Source organism: Cucumis melo, chromosome 10 (assembly GCF_025177605.1).
Source record: "Cucumis melo cultivar AY chromosome 10, USDA_Cmelo_AY_1.0, whole genome shotgun sequence".
In the NCBI taxonomy this organism is placed as follows: Eukaryota; Viridiplantae; Streptophyta; class Magnoliopsida; order Cucurbitales; family Cucurbitaceae; genus Cucumis; species Cucumis melo.
This window is the reverse complement of record NC_066866.1, coordinates 12,581,534-12,597,087: the sequence shown is the minus strand read 5'-3', so window position 1 is coordinate 12,597,087 and position 15,554 is coordinate 12,581,534. Positions and strand designations below refer to the sequence as shown.

The window sequence follows — 15,554 nt, the reverse complement described above, 5'->3', positions numbered from 1 at the left end:
ATAGTTAACTTGCCAACTAATTTTAATGATTTTAGTAGCCCAGATTTTCAGACTGTTCACATTAGAGGTTTCAAATTCAAAATTTCTCCAGCTATCATTAATGGTTTTCAGGGAAATAATCTTGCTCTTGACTGCTCTTCGACTGTTCCATCGAATAAAGTTTTAGCATCTGTCTTATCTGGTTGAACCTTATCTTCTTGGCCTGTTAATGGTATTCCAGCAGTTGCTCTGATTGTTAAATATGCTATCCTGCATAAGATTGGCATTACCAATTGGTTTCCTTCTTCCCATGCTTCAGTGTGTCTATTGCCTTGGGGACTTTCCTATATCAGATTTGTAACGACGACATTGTAGGCATGGATCGTTTATATATAATCAACTCTTGAGGCATATGGGATCGTTTGGGGTTAAAATTCCTATTGCTTTTCCACGGTTCTTCTCTGGTCTTCTACTTCATTTGAATGTTGCGATATTGAGAGAATCTGATGCCCTTGGTCCTGATCTTAAGACCGTATCCCTTAGTTACCGACTGTTTCAAGGCAGTCATGTGCTTGATATAGTTCATGACATGCATCCTTCTCGAGGTCCACGCATTTTTGACACAAATGATTGGGAGGATGATGCTGCTGAGTTCTTTGTTGATCGGGAGCTAGCTTTTAAAATTGTTAATTCTCTCACTGCTCAGTCTCGAGCTCTTTCTGCTTCTATAAATTTGTTATCTAAACGCTGGTTGGAAGTCAACTCTCTAATTCGTCATTTGAAGTCGTTTACTTCTTTTACAAGTAGGAAGAACCGTGATCCTAAATGATATTTCTTTTTGGTCCAAAGGGGAAAAGTGGCAAGGTTAAATGTTGATTGTTAAGTGTTGGGTGGTTGACTGCTTTTGTACCAGAATGTTGGATCTTTGCTTTTGTTGTTTTTATTTCAGAAGTTTCTCATTTAGTTTTGTTTAATCTTTTTGAAAGAAAGTATGTTGTTTCTAGAACTTTTCTTCTGTTGATTAAAAGCCAACTGTTTTTGAAATGATGATCTGTTTGGTTGTCATTGGAAGTTTGTGGTGTTAGATATAATAGTTTGGGAAGATTGGTATGACATGCTGATGTATCTACACTAGCTAACTGATCCATAAGATGACTCTGAAAAAGCGTGGCGTTGAACCAGGAAAGAAATCTCTTCTTTCAGACAAAAGGAGGAGTTTGTTGAAGATTTTGTCTAAAAAAATATGAGATTATTTTTCTAAATATAAGATAATCAAAAGATAAAAAGATTCTTCTTTATTTTAGGAATCTTGCAAGATATCTTTGTGAAAATAGGAAATATATATATATATATATATATATATATATATATATATATATATATATATATATATATATATATATATATATATATAAAGAGAGAGAGAGAGAGAGAGAGAGAGAGTGAGAGAGAGTGAGAGAGAGAGAAAGAGAGAGAGAAAGAGTTATCGAAAAAGGTGACTGACGATAAAAACGTAAGAAGAATACATTGTTGAAGGTCGACTAATTACGATTGCTTGATTGCCGAAGCTGTAGGTACGAATCAATCTTAGAAGTTGCAGGTACGAAAAGGTAGTGCAATCTTATGACTAAAGGTTTTGGATGTTAATCTAAGTTAATTTATATGATGAGTAATAAAAAGGACAAAGAAGTGATTTGAGTGATCACAGCAGAAACTTTAGTAGAGTATGAAGATATCATCCAGAAGATTCACTCATGCACTCAGGGGGAGCCTGAAGTCAGACACCATCGAGAAGGATTACTCATGCATTCAGGGGAGCCTGAAGTCTAAAATTATTGAGCATGTTAAATAGTCATATAGTAGAAGAAAGTTCATATGTTGTTTTTATGTATTCTGAGTCAAAGTGAAACTTAATAAAATTACTCATAAGGGCTGTGCACAGCTCCCCAGAAGTAGGCATCATTGACTGAACTGGGTTACCAAAGTTTCTTGTGTTATTCTCTTCTGTTTTCCCTCGCTAACTATTACAATAGTTATTAACATGTGGATTAACCGAAGGTTATTTGATTATCTTACATTGTTTTTTAATTAACTCAATAATTTTTCTTATATATATATATATTGTCAATTTTTTCATCAAAATAAAAATACACCTACATAATTTAAATTTTTTTTTGGTCCAAAATTGTATTGATCCATAGAGAAACTGTAACCAAACCGATTCACTAATTTCACCTATATATGAGATGGTGTAAGTGAATAGAGATACTAATGATCCACATGATTTTTAATGATAAATAATCCACGAATAATTCTAAAATTAATAAAATAGTTGAAGGTGAAATTTTTTTGAAAATAAAAGTATGTCAATGTGAACATGATTTTGCAAACATATACACGACCCACAAATTAAAAAAAAATCATTTGAATATTTTAGTTTTGGTTTTCATTCTTTATTTTTATGTATAATTTCTTTAACGAACAATTATTTTTCATAAAAATCACCAAACTCTTGCTATAATTAATTAATTAAAATTAATAACAAAAAATTTATTGTCTTTTAAAAAGTGTTCATTTCATTGTACCAGAATATATAGCTAAAAAAATTCATTTAGTCTAACTTTTTTATATGCTTAGGCATTCATATTAGTATTTTGTATTATGTAAATATATCCTGGTACAAATATATTGTTGAAAAATTATCAATGGACAAGAATCTTTTTATCTTTTAACAAGTTAAAAAATAATAGAGTTTTTTAAATTAAAAGATAATATGAAGGAAAAATTTTCAAAAAGTTTAAAAATTCAAAAAATTGTACTTCATTATATGCTAAACATAATAATATATTATCATTAATGAGTAGATATAAATATTAATTTAAATTAGTTTCAACTCAATGTGCTTCATAATATTTTATCCAAATGTTAATATAGAAATATCCAAATGTTAATATATAATTACGTGTTAATAAACTAGTTTCCGAAAATTTCAAAATCAACATTTCCTCTTAAAACATAACAAAATAATTCATAGTCAAATAAAAAAGTATTTGACTTTTAACATACACAATTACTATACAATTTTGCTAAAATATGTAAGCCTTAAAATCATTTGGTGTTTTATTTATTATATTTCTTCTCATCAAAAGTTTAAGAATATATTTTATAATTTAGTCCAACCTCTAAAAATCCAACAAAGTGAAAAAGAAAAAGTTTCATTGCCTAAGAAACAAGAACAAAGATGAAGGTAAATGAAATACCTCCCGTATTTTGTTTGGACAATTAATTTGACAGATAGAGGGTCGTTCCGGAAGAAGTGGCATGCCTGAATGGAAGGGTGTTGACTTGGAAACTTGGAAATGATGACAAAAAGTTTAACCAAGTTTCAAGGGTATTTTTAAAAGGATTCACAAAAAGAATGTCAGAATAGGAGGTTCACTTTAGATAAATGACAAATTAATTTTTAAATTGATAAAATAACAAAACAGAAAATCTAAAAAGAAAATTGTAGGAGCAATGTCTTAAATGCCCCTACCTAAGTAAACCCCAAATACCTTATAATTTTATAAAACTCCCAAGATACAATTAACACCTATCACCATCAAAGCTCCACATAATTTCATATCTTTTTCAAACTGTGCATGTTCAGACATTCAAACATTCAGGCATAAATGATTGAAACTAGTTTCCAGCTTCGTCCCCTTCAAACCCTTCAAAGTCTTCATACATTTGGCCCAAATGAAGAGATTTTCTTCTTGTCAGCTCCTCCGACCGGAGACTCACGTGTTGAACAACCCACTGCAAACCCCAAGAAGAACCACGATTGAAAAACATAACACCCACGAAAAACTCACCGTGAAACTCGCCTCAAATCCACGACCAACGTTGGACGTCGTCAAATGCTGCTCGAAAAAGCTTGTCGTCCCTTACGTCGAAACTTCGACGTCTTCCTCTCCGTCAGCTGCACTTTTCTCCTCTCTTGTTTGCAAGAAAAACTTTCTCCCTCTAATATTTGTCTCTTGCATCAGCTGCTCTCTCTCTCCCAGTCTCCTTCTTTTCTTTTCTCAAATAAAACCTAAAAAACGAATATTCAAATAATTGCAAAAATGTCATTGAGGCATAATTACAATAATAAAATTTAAATTCAAATTATTATTAAAAATATATATTATGTATTATTTAATAAATTGTTTAAAATATAAAAAAAAACTAAAAATCTTGTATTTATATTTGGTATTATTTTAGGGGAGAATCTAAAATTTAAATTCAAATTGTTATTAAAAATATTTATTTTGTATTATTTAATAAATTGTTTAAAATATTACAAAACTGAAAAATCTTGTATGTATATTTGCCATTAATATAGAGGAGGTTGTTGCAATCTTGTCTAGCAACAAAATAGCATATTTAGTTAAGATTTACCAAATTTGAATGTTGTTTGCAAAATACACTATCTTCGTGATATTTCCAATATCATGTCTCATTTTTTGAGCTATTCAAATGCAGCGTATTTGGAATATATGAATTATCCTATACTCAAGGGAATGATACTATCTTGATGACCAAATCTTTTATCTTTTTGTGTGTGTCCCAAATCTGTTGTTTATAACATCATTCATACTTGACATATATCATGTTTGAGAAATCTTAATTCTATTGGTTATTATAAAGTTCGTTTAGTTAAACAATCGTGTTATTATGCTTCAATGACACCTATTTAGAAAATCGTTCTTATTCTTGGTTTTGTAACAAATCCTTTTAATGTTAAGTTTTTTGGATTTGAAAAGCATATGATTATATGAGTAAATAAATATTAATATTTGAATATGTGATCATGATATAGAACGAATAGTTTATCACATTATTTAAAAGTATAAATTACAATGTAATTGTATCAGCAACATATGCTATACATTCTGTCAAATACTGTGGATCTAATATGGAAAGAATAATATTGTCATGTAACATGCACAAATACACTGTAATTCTATAGAAAATCAACGCAATCAAACCTAGTTTATTTAACTATATAAATCGATTTTGTTAAATTAAGGAAAAAAAAAAGAAATAAACAATAAAACAAATTGAACAAATTAAATATATTCAAATTTATACTTCCTTTATATTTTTCAAACAAATATTTGTTAATGAAATATATTTATTTACTAACCATAAAAATATTTTTAAGGAGCTCGATGATCTATTTTGGATTAAATCGAATTTATTAATTTTTTGTTAATAAATAAATAAATTTGGAGGTTATCAAAACAAATTAAAACTAATAAACTTGAATTGTTATTTTTAACATTTGAATCATCCAATCAAATCGTTATCTTTGACGTCATTTTGGGGATAATGTATAAAATTTGAATTCAAAATAACAATTATGTATTATGTATTATTTATGAAATTATTGTTTAATCGACAGAACTTGGGGATGATGTTGTAAATGAAGTTTGTTATCTTTAGCATTATTTTAGGGATGATAATATAACTCAAATTTAAGTTTGGTATCTTTAGCATAATTTTAGGAATTCAAACTATTGATTTAAAATTAATGTGTAAAATTTGGATTTCAAGTTAAGGTATAAAATTTGAGTTAAAACTAATGATTTCAAGGTGAGATATATATTTATAAACTCAAGATGTTAATAAATATCAAATATGTATTATGTATTATTTATGCTTTTTTTTATTAATAGTTTAAAGAATAAAAAAATGTGAAATAATTGAATTTATTTTTGGCGCTATTTTAGGAATACGAGGTAAAATTTGAATTCAAATTGACGATTTTAGGGAAGGATATAAAATGTAGATTGAAATTGCAGGTAAAAATTTGTAATATGTATTATTTAATAAATTTTTGATAAATAATATGAAATATAAAAAATTGTGAATTGATTGATTTAAATCCTAATAAGTAAGGGATGTTGAAACTAAAGCTGTATCTTTAGGGATGTTGGTTCAATCTTCTGCTATAATAGAATATTTTTTAATTTAGTTAAAATTTAAAAAAAGTATATGTGTTTACAAATACACCGTATATATTTTGTTTGATTTTTTTACCTAAACAAATATATGTGAGCAATTGCCAATCGTAAAGGAGTATACCCGGGCAAAAAGAATTGGAAAAAATTATCTAGCAAGCGATTTTGTCATAAATCAAAATATTTTTGGGATTTGCTATTTTTCTTTTTTATCTAAAATTTTGCTATTTTGACAGTTTTCTCTGTTTAAAATAATAACCTAGACCAACTTGGATTTTTTTGGGTTGGGTTGGGTTGTTGCATATTAAACATAATTTTATTTTTGGTCAACTAGAAGAATAGCAATTTTAAAATTGTCATTTTGAAAAATAGCAAAACCGTTTTTTTTTTTCAAAAATGAAAAAAGATATATAATAAATAAGAATTTGCAAAAAAAACCCAAAATATCCCCATACACATAGAGTGTAAGCTACTTTCTTAAGCTAAAATAAAATAAATACGCTTTAATAAATGTTGAAACATAATTACAGCTACATACTTGTTCAATCAAAATTAAAACCCTTCATCTCCATTTTCCAGACTCGTTGCAATGATCTGCATTTTCCATTTTTGTTTTTCGATTCTCCATATTCCATTTTAAGATTCTCCATCTTCCTTGTCTCTCATCTTCTTCAAGCAAACAAACCCTAATCTTTCCACCTTAAAGAGGGCAAACCCCAATCTCCACCATTCTTTTTGCAAGTTACCATTCCATTTGAAGTTTCGGTTTCATCTTTAACTTCATCAATCATGCATTTTCAAGAAGAAGAATATAAACATTTGAAGCACGCAAATACTATCTTCATTTTTTATCTTCCATCTTTGATTTTTGAGTCTATAACTTGCAATCACGCTTGGGGTGGAAGAACAAAAACCTTCACTCGGAAGAACAAAAATACAAAAGTTGCATCTTCTTTATCTCTTAAAAAAATTTTAGCTGATTTTTTTAATTATTTATATTATTTTTAATAAAATGTAGATGGAATTTGGAGGATTTTATCTAAAAAACACAATATCTTAGCCTATTTTGTTGGGAAAAAAATAAATTAAGATCTTAATATGAAGAATTTTAACTTCCAAATTAAATATTCAAATTTAAAACATAAATTAAGATCTTAATATGAAAATTAATTTTAATTTCCAAATTAAATATTCAAATTTAAAAAATAAATTAAGATCTCATAAGAAAACTAATTTTAATTTCTAAATTATTAAGGGTTGAAAGATTCAAGATTATTTTGAAATAAAAAAAAAAATGGTTGGGATTTAGCCAAGAAAAACAATATTAATATGGTTATTTTGAAATAAAGAAAATGAATAAAGTTGTTTTAATCTTCAACAAAATTGTTAAATCCCGAGATACTAGGAAGAAGGTTATGATAGTGGTTGTATACCTTATTTGTAATGCCCTAAAATTTAGGTAATTTATTCGTAATTATCTTAAGTTTAATGTTGAGATTATTTTGGGTGTTATTCGATTTATTTGTTGGAAATCTTTGACACGTAGAAATTAGAATTAATTAGATACTTTGGAGCATATCTAATTAATTGATTTTGGAATTTACGTTTGAATTGGTTTGTTTTAAGTAGTTTGTGTTGGAAGATTTGTATTTGGGAGAAATTTGATTAATTATATATGATTATATAATTAATTGAAATTTTAAAAATAAAATAATTATATTATGAAGATAATGTAATTATTTAAGGTTATATATTATTTTTGGAAAGAAAAATGGAGATTTTCTTGTAGAGAGAGGGAGATTTGAGTTAAAAAAAAAACAAGAGAGAAGATTTGGTGGGTTTTTATGAAGAGAGAGTATGAGATTTTGGGGAAAAGAAATAAGAAAAAAAAATAAAAGAAAAGTAATAATAATTTATTATTACTTCATCAAATAAGCTCCTTGGGAAAAGCACTATTCATCATCTTCCTCAAGAAACCCTAATCACACAACAAGGAAACCCTAGCCGCCCCTCGCCGTCGCCACCCATCTTCAATCACCGTCACAAGTTTTCAGCCGCAAACACCCGAGTTTCCTTCACGCCATCGTCTGTCGTAGCGCTGTTCCATCAGTCGTTGCCTCGTTTCGTTGTATACGTCGTCGGTTATCGTCGAACGACAACCAAGCCACGCACGCGAGCGTCAATCTGTCATCGGTCGTCTCCGTCAGCTGATCGTCTGAACCAACCCGAGCCACATTCATGTAAGCCGATTGTCTCTGTCATTTTGTCAAGTCGAGCATCATCGACTGTCGGAAGCACAGTCATAAGCCGTCTCCGTCAGCGCGATCCACGCATACAAAGTATGAGTCACGCGCGCGCCTGTGTGAAGTCGCCGAGCCGTTCGCGTGAACCCGAGCCACACCGAGCCTTCCTTGTGCGCGCCTGCCTCTTCTAATCATAAGCTGCGAGCCACAAGCCGCCCTGTTCTTCAGCCGAGCCACCTAGCCAGTTTCTCCTCTAACCTAGCCAATTTGAGCCACCAAGCCTATTTTTTGCCTTTTCACCTATTTTTGGTAAGTTTTGATTGGATTTTTGGCATATCCATTGGATGTTGATTTTTGGACCCTAAATAATTTAATTTTAGATTAAATTGAATTATTTTTCTTAAAGGACTGGTTAGATCATTGGAAGTAAGTTGTGGAACGTTGTTCTAAATTAAGGTTGAGTTGGATCCGACATCAACTTTGGGTAAGTTGAATTAGCTAGATTTTTGTATCCTAAACTAACTGCAAATTTAGTTATCTTAGTATTTTATTCGTACTGTTTAGGATTTTCTAGGGAAGCTTGAATTTGCTATCAGGAGTGTTTTTCTGTGAATTAAGCTAATCTTCAGGTAAGAGATTCTCCTACTAGACTTTCAAATTGAAGTGAGAGCTTGCATATAATTTTCCATTATGTGTTGTTGTAGCTGAGATGCATAATGAGATTGTGTTATGATAACTGATAATCAGAACAAAGTTTATGTTTATGTTGACCGTTAGTTATGAAATGGTAGTGTGATGACGATCATGTTTGATGATGTTGATGTTTATGCATGAATTATTAATCCCATCATTTAAGACTTCTATGATTAATATTCATGTCATGCTTATGATGTTATGTTATGCTGCATACTATTGAATGTGGTGTACGGTTAACTTTTTCTATTAGAGTCGTACCCACATGGGTGTCCTTCGGGATCACCACCTTTTTATAACTGTGTAATCTGACGGAATCACTAGTCTAGTATGAGATGATATGTTTATGAGTGGCCCGACGGGGTCACTCACAGCCCGATTGTCTTAGTTTTTCCTTTTAGAATCACTAAAGACCAGTTTGTCCTAGGTGTTTCTTGTGTTCATCGAAGATCAGTTTTGTCCTAGGTGTTCCTTTGGGTCACCGAAGACCAGAGATGTTCCTACGGGATCATAGATTGCACGTGTTTAGGAACGTGTCAGTTAGTGGTACCACTCTACAGGACTCTAATAGGAAGCTAATACGGTCCTTCACCACTCCCCAGGTATGTTTTATGATTTATGATGATGTTGTGATTATGACCTTACTTGAACTAAATTAGATAACGTATGAGTTGTGTTATGATTGCATAATGAAAACTTCTGCTGGTGGAATTTAGGAAAAATGCTGCCACATAAAGGTGCACGCAGAAGTGGTAGGGGAGGCAGAGGAGCTGGACGTACTCAACCTGAAGAGCAACCTGCTGTGCAAACAGCCAACCCTTTGTAGTTGTTACTCAAGCAGACCTCGTTGTGATGGAGAAGAGATACCAAGATATGCTGAGAGATGCATTGGCACCATTACATGCTGCCTAACAGACCCAACCAGTCCCTGCTCAGATTCTAGTGGAACCCCAGCCTGTGCCAGACCGACTGTCAGCAGAGACGAAGCATATAAAAGACTTTAGGAAGTACAACCCCAAGACATTTGACGAGTTCATGGATAACCCCACTAAGTCTCATATGTGGTTGACTTCTATAGAGACCATCTTTCGGTACATAAAGTGTCCTAATGACCAGAAAGTTCAACGCGCAATTTTCTTCTTAGAAGATAGAGGTATCGCCTGGTGGGAGACTGCTGAGAGGATGTTGGGTGGTGATATCAACCAGATAACCTGGTAGCAGTTCAAGGAGAGCTTCTACGCAAAATTCTTTTATGCCAGCTTGAGGTATGCTAAGCAGCAAGAGTTCCTAAACTTGGAGCAAGACGACATGACTGTGAAGCAGTATGACGCAGAGTTTGACATGCTATCCCGTTTTGCTTTCGATGTAGTAAGGGATGAGGCTGCCAAGACTGAAAAGTTCGTTAGAGGTCTTAGACTAGACCTCCAGGGTTTCGTCCAAGCCTTCAGGCCAACCACCTATGCTGATGAAATCCGTCTTGCAGTGGATATGAATCTGCACGAGAGGGCTAATCCGTCCAAAGTTGTAGGAAGAGGGTCAACCTCAGGTCAGAAAAGGAAGGCTGGGTTGCAGCCTACTATAGCACCACAAAGGAATCTGACGTCAGGAGGCGTTTTCCAGCAGCATCACCAGGAGCTTACTACTGTAGGAAAGACTTTGAAAGAGCTACCTGTCTGTCGTAGCTGTGGGAGTTTCATGGAGGGCGTTGCTTAGTAGGAAGTGGATTTTATTACAAGTGCAAGCAACCAGGGCATATAACTGACTTTTATCCTTAGAAACTGCTTGAGGCTACTTCGAATCAGACTCCCACTTTCCAGCAGGAAAGAGTATTTGCCACTACTCGCTAGGAGGCCGAGCAAGCTGGTACTGTAGTGACAGGTACACTCCTTATCTTGGGGCACTTCGCATTTGTGTTGTTTGACTCTGGGTCATCTCATTCTTTCATATCCTCCATTTTTGTTCGGCATATGTGTTTAGAAGTAGAACCTTTGGGTAGTATGCTATCTGTTTCTACCCCCATCGAGAGAAGTTATGTTGTCTAAAGAAAAGATAAAAGCACATCAAGTAGAGATAGCAAACCATGTGTTAGATGTAACTTTGCTAGTTTTAGACATGTGAGATTTTGATGTAATTCTAGGTATGGATTGTCTAATTGCCAACCATGCAAGTATCGACTGTTCCCACAAGAAGGTAGTTTTTAACCCTCATTCAGCGGCTAGTTTCAAGTTTAAGGGGGTAAGGACTGTGGTCCTACCCAAAGTTATCTCAGATATGAAAGCCAATAAGTTGCTTAACCAGGATACTTGGAGTATCTTGACTAGCGTAGTAGACACCAGAGAGCCTGAAGTTTCCTTGTCATCTGAACCGGTAGTGAGAGAATATCCCTACGTTTTTCCTGATGAGCTTCTAGGACTTCTACCTTCTAAAGAGATCGATTTTCCTATTGAGCTAGAGCCAGGCACTATTCCTATATCTAGAGCTTCTTACAGAACCCAGCTGAGCTGAAAGAGCTAAAGGTCCAGTTGCAGGAGTTGCTAGATAAAGGTTTCATTCAACCTAGTGTGTCACCTTGGGGAGCACCAGTACTGTTTGTGAAGAAGAAAGATGGATCGATGCGTCTTTGCATTGATTATAGAGAGTTGAATAAGGTGACAGTCAAGAACTGCTATCCTGTGCCCAGAATTGATGACTTGTTTGATCAGTTCCAAGGAGCCACTATTTTCTCTAAGATTGATTTACATTTAGGCTATCACCAGCTGAGGATTAGATATAGTGACAGCCCGATTGTCTTAGTGTTTTCTTCGAGAATCAATAAAGACTAGTTTGTCCTAGGTGTTCCTTGCATTCACCAAAGACCAGTTTTATCCTAGGTGTTCCTTTGGGTCACCAAAGACCAGAGATGTTCCTACGGGATCATAGATTGCACATGTTTGGGAACGTGCCAGTTAGGGGTACCACTTTACAAGACTCTAATAGTAAGTTAACAGCCAACTAGCAGGACTAATAGTAGGTCCCTTACTGAGTATATTTTTATACTCACTCTCTTATGTTTAATTTTTCAGGCAGAGGTAGAGGTAAGAGCAAAGGAAAACTGACGAATGACAAGAAGTGACCGTGGTATGCCATAGGGAACGTTTTGCTTCCGCCTTATGTTATTCGATTTGATTTCAGTATTTATGCACTTTTATTTATTTTACTCTTTTAAAACTAGATAAGGCCCCAGCTAGGAACTTACTTTTAGATTTATTTCTACTTACATTATTTATTTATGATTTTAAAGGAGTATTTGAAGTTTTGTTCATGAACTTTTGTTTCACCTTCCAATTTAATTTAATAAATTTTATTTCTTTAAATAGTAATGACCTCAACTTAGTATAAAAAGTTGAGTCGTTACATTATTAACACGTCGAAATTAATTACAAACTCATAAATGTATATCACCAAGTAATTACACTTGAGAGACTTTTGATAAGACCACATATATTGAAATAATTGCAGTTCGCGAATGTGGGTATTTTGATATTGTATAAAATACCATGAAAATGTGGCACTCTGAAATCATGTTAGTTGGTATGTTATTTCCTCAATCACATGAACATCCAATTATAGACATCAAACCAATATTGATAGAAAATTACAATTAATTTATTCAGTCAAATGAACATTTTTTTTTTGTTTAAAAGTCTTTCTAAATACAATTAATGCAATAGTTTTCTGGTTTTAATTCATTTCCACCTTGTACGAATTAATGGTACTAAACTAATTATACATATACACATAATGCTATATTTTAGAATAAGTTAATTTAAATTTAATAAGAAACCTTGAGAGACAAATAGGCGAATTCTCACTTAAACAAAAAGGGCATTAAAAAAGAAAATTGATAAAAGAAATAATAATTTGGTTATTTTGAAATTTGAAAATTGATAAAAGAAATAATAATTTGGTTATTTTGAAATTCAAGTAAGGATATTTTGAAATAAAATCAATGGTTGAGATTCTCCCAAATTCAAAATAATAATTAATGTTATTTTGGTATAAAATCTATTGTTGAGATTCTCCAATTTTAAAAAATAATAATTTTGTTATTTTGAATTTAAGGTAATTGGTAAACAAATCAATGGTTGAGATTCTCGAAATTCAAAATAATAATTTGGTTATTTTGAGATTCAACAAATTAATGTTATTTTAATATAAAATCAATCGTTGAGATTGTCCAAAATGAAACCTAATAATTTAGTTATTTTGAAATGAGTAAGATCAAATAAAGTTGTTAAAATGTTGAATCAATTAGTTGAGTCTCAAGATATTAGGAAGAAGTTATGATATGGGTTGTTATATTTTTACCACGTCGAAAAATAATTAAAGGCTTTTAAATCTATAACATAGATTAATTACATAAAATAATTATAGTTCGAAAATAGGGGTATTTTGGTATTTTACAAAATACCATGCACGTGCAAAAAATGTCATTAGCTAAAAATTAAAAGAAAAAGTGGTTTTGTCATTTTTCAAAATGACTACTCAAAAGCATGCCATATCCTTTATTATTCCATTGAATGCCAACCCGAATAGTTTAGGTTGGTATATAATTTTCTTCCGACTCGACTTATATCACCTTAAACAAGCCCAACAAGCTAGGGAGAAATATTCGGTCCTAGCAATAGCGACAAAGAGAAAATAGGTGGCTAGATTATGAGTTGTCTTATTGCAAGATCTATGAGGGAAGAAAAATAGTAGAGAAACATTTGATTTCTCCTTTTTTGTCTCTTTTAATGATTGGCTACGTGGATATATTAAGTAGTTTTACATCAAAAACATTAAAAAACAATTTATTGTTCACACGTATAAATTAAGTTTGAAGATTTTGATTTTATTGATTTTAAAAATTGATTCTAATAAGAGGAATTATTAGGACCATTCTTCACTTCAATTATTTTTTCTCCTTTGCAATTTATTATACTTACGGCTACAAAAATAGTTTTACTTGACACTTTTTACCTATCAAGTATTTGTTTACTTGACGCTTTTAAATGTGTCAAACAATCTAACGTCAAGAATAAGAGTTTTTTTCTTGACAGTTTTTAAGCATTAAGATGAAATATACTTGACACTCTATAAATGTCTAGATGAAATATACTTGACACTTTATAAACGTCAAAAATTAATATTTAATCTTGACACTTATTACCTGTCAAGTAATCTAGTGTCAAGAATAAAAATATTTATTTATTGACACGTTTTACGTGTCAAGTTTTTTTTTTTCAAATGAAAAATTGTGCAATTTGAAATACTTATATAATTATATTGCACATGTTTTGAAGTTTAACAATAATACACAAAACATGATCAATTGAGACAACACATAAGCAAGAATTTAAGATTTCCATCAATTGAACTATTTAAGTTCCTTGAATCAACCCAAACTTTCAATCAAAGAAATAACAAATTGCGTATATGTATTCTTGAACATAGATATAGTTGGCCATTACATACTTACAACAGAGGAACATCGTCCTTATTCATATTACAAAACGAGTTATGATTATCGTTCTTACATATACTTTGTGTTTTATGTTTTATGATTGTTGTTCTTAATCATAAAACACAAAGTATATGTGATAATAAGAAAACAGAGACGTCACCCTCCTCCAGGCACCACAACACTCTTAGATAATTCCAAACTCAAAGTCTCACCGATTGTTATCTTCAACTCCTTGAAATCTAATAAACAAAATGAGGATAACATTAAAACTAAAAATTTTAACTTTTAAGTTTAAGAATTTTGATAATAGAATTATATCCTTGAAATAGAAACAAAATACGTAATCTTTATTCAGAAACGAAATGTTTGGAGTTCGGAGTTGCAAGTATAACAACTACCATACTCCATACTTTAACAGCGAATTGTGCAATTAAAATGCAAGTATTCACCATTCCAAACAAAACCAAAAATGCAAGTATCTATCGATGTGTTTTAAACCAAAAATAAAATCCTGAGAACATAAAACAAACATCAGCACGAAAACCATAATGTGGTGGTTGAAATTAAAAATGTGAAAGGCTCAATTAGCTTTTAACATAAGATTCAATACCTTCTCTCAGTGATAAAAAAGTTCCGACACTCTGAGCACCAACGGCATAGCCCACATCCTCCAACCTGATTTAGTTTATCTCAAAGGCATCAAACTAATTCGAGATAACAATTTTAGTGTGCAGTTAAAAAACTTAACAAGAAAGGACAAAATTCATGTTAGTACTATTCCTAAACAGTGTCGTTGCTATTCTTTTTATAAGTTGTACATATAAATTTGTGAATGTATTAGTTGTGTGAGTAAAATATAATAGATTCACATATAAGCACTACAAGAAATCTGGTCTTTAATGTCGGTTTAAAACTGACATTAAAGGCCTTTAATATCACTTGGCAACCGACATCTTTGCGAGCGTTATTAAAGGGCTTTAATGTCGGTTGGGCTTCAATGTTGGTTTATAACCGACATCTTTGAAGGTGTTGTTGAAGGCCTTTAATGTCGGTTCATCTTTAATGTCGGTGGATAACCGACATTAAATATGTCTTTAATGTCACTTATGATACATCTTTAATGTCGTTTTTCCACCGACATTAAAGATGCCTTTAATTTTTTTTTAA

General features: G+C 31.7%; 1 protein-coding gene across 1 annotated transcript in view; it reads right to left on the bottom strand.

Moving 5' to 3' along the window:
- Positions 1–15,554, bottom strand: part of LOC127151250 (uncharacterized) — a 93,811-nt gene that overhangs the window by 38,721 nt on the left and 39,536 nt on the right. The gene's annotated exons all lie outside the window — the stretch shown is intronic.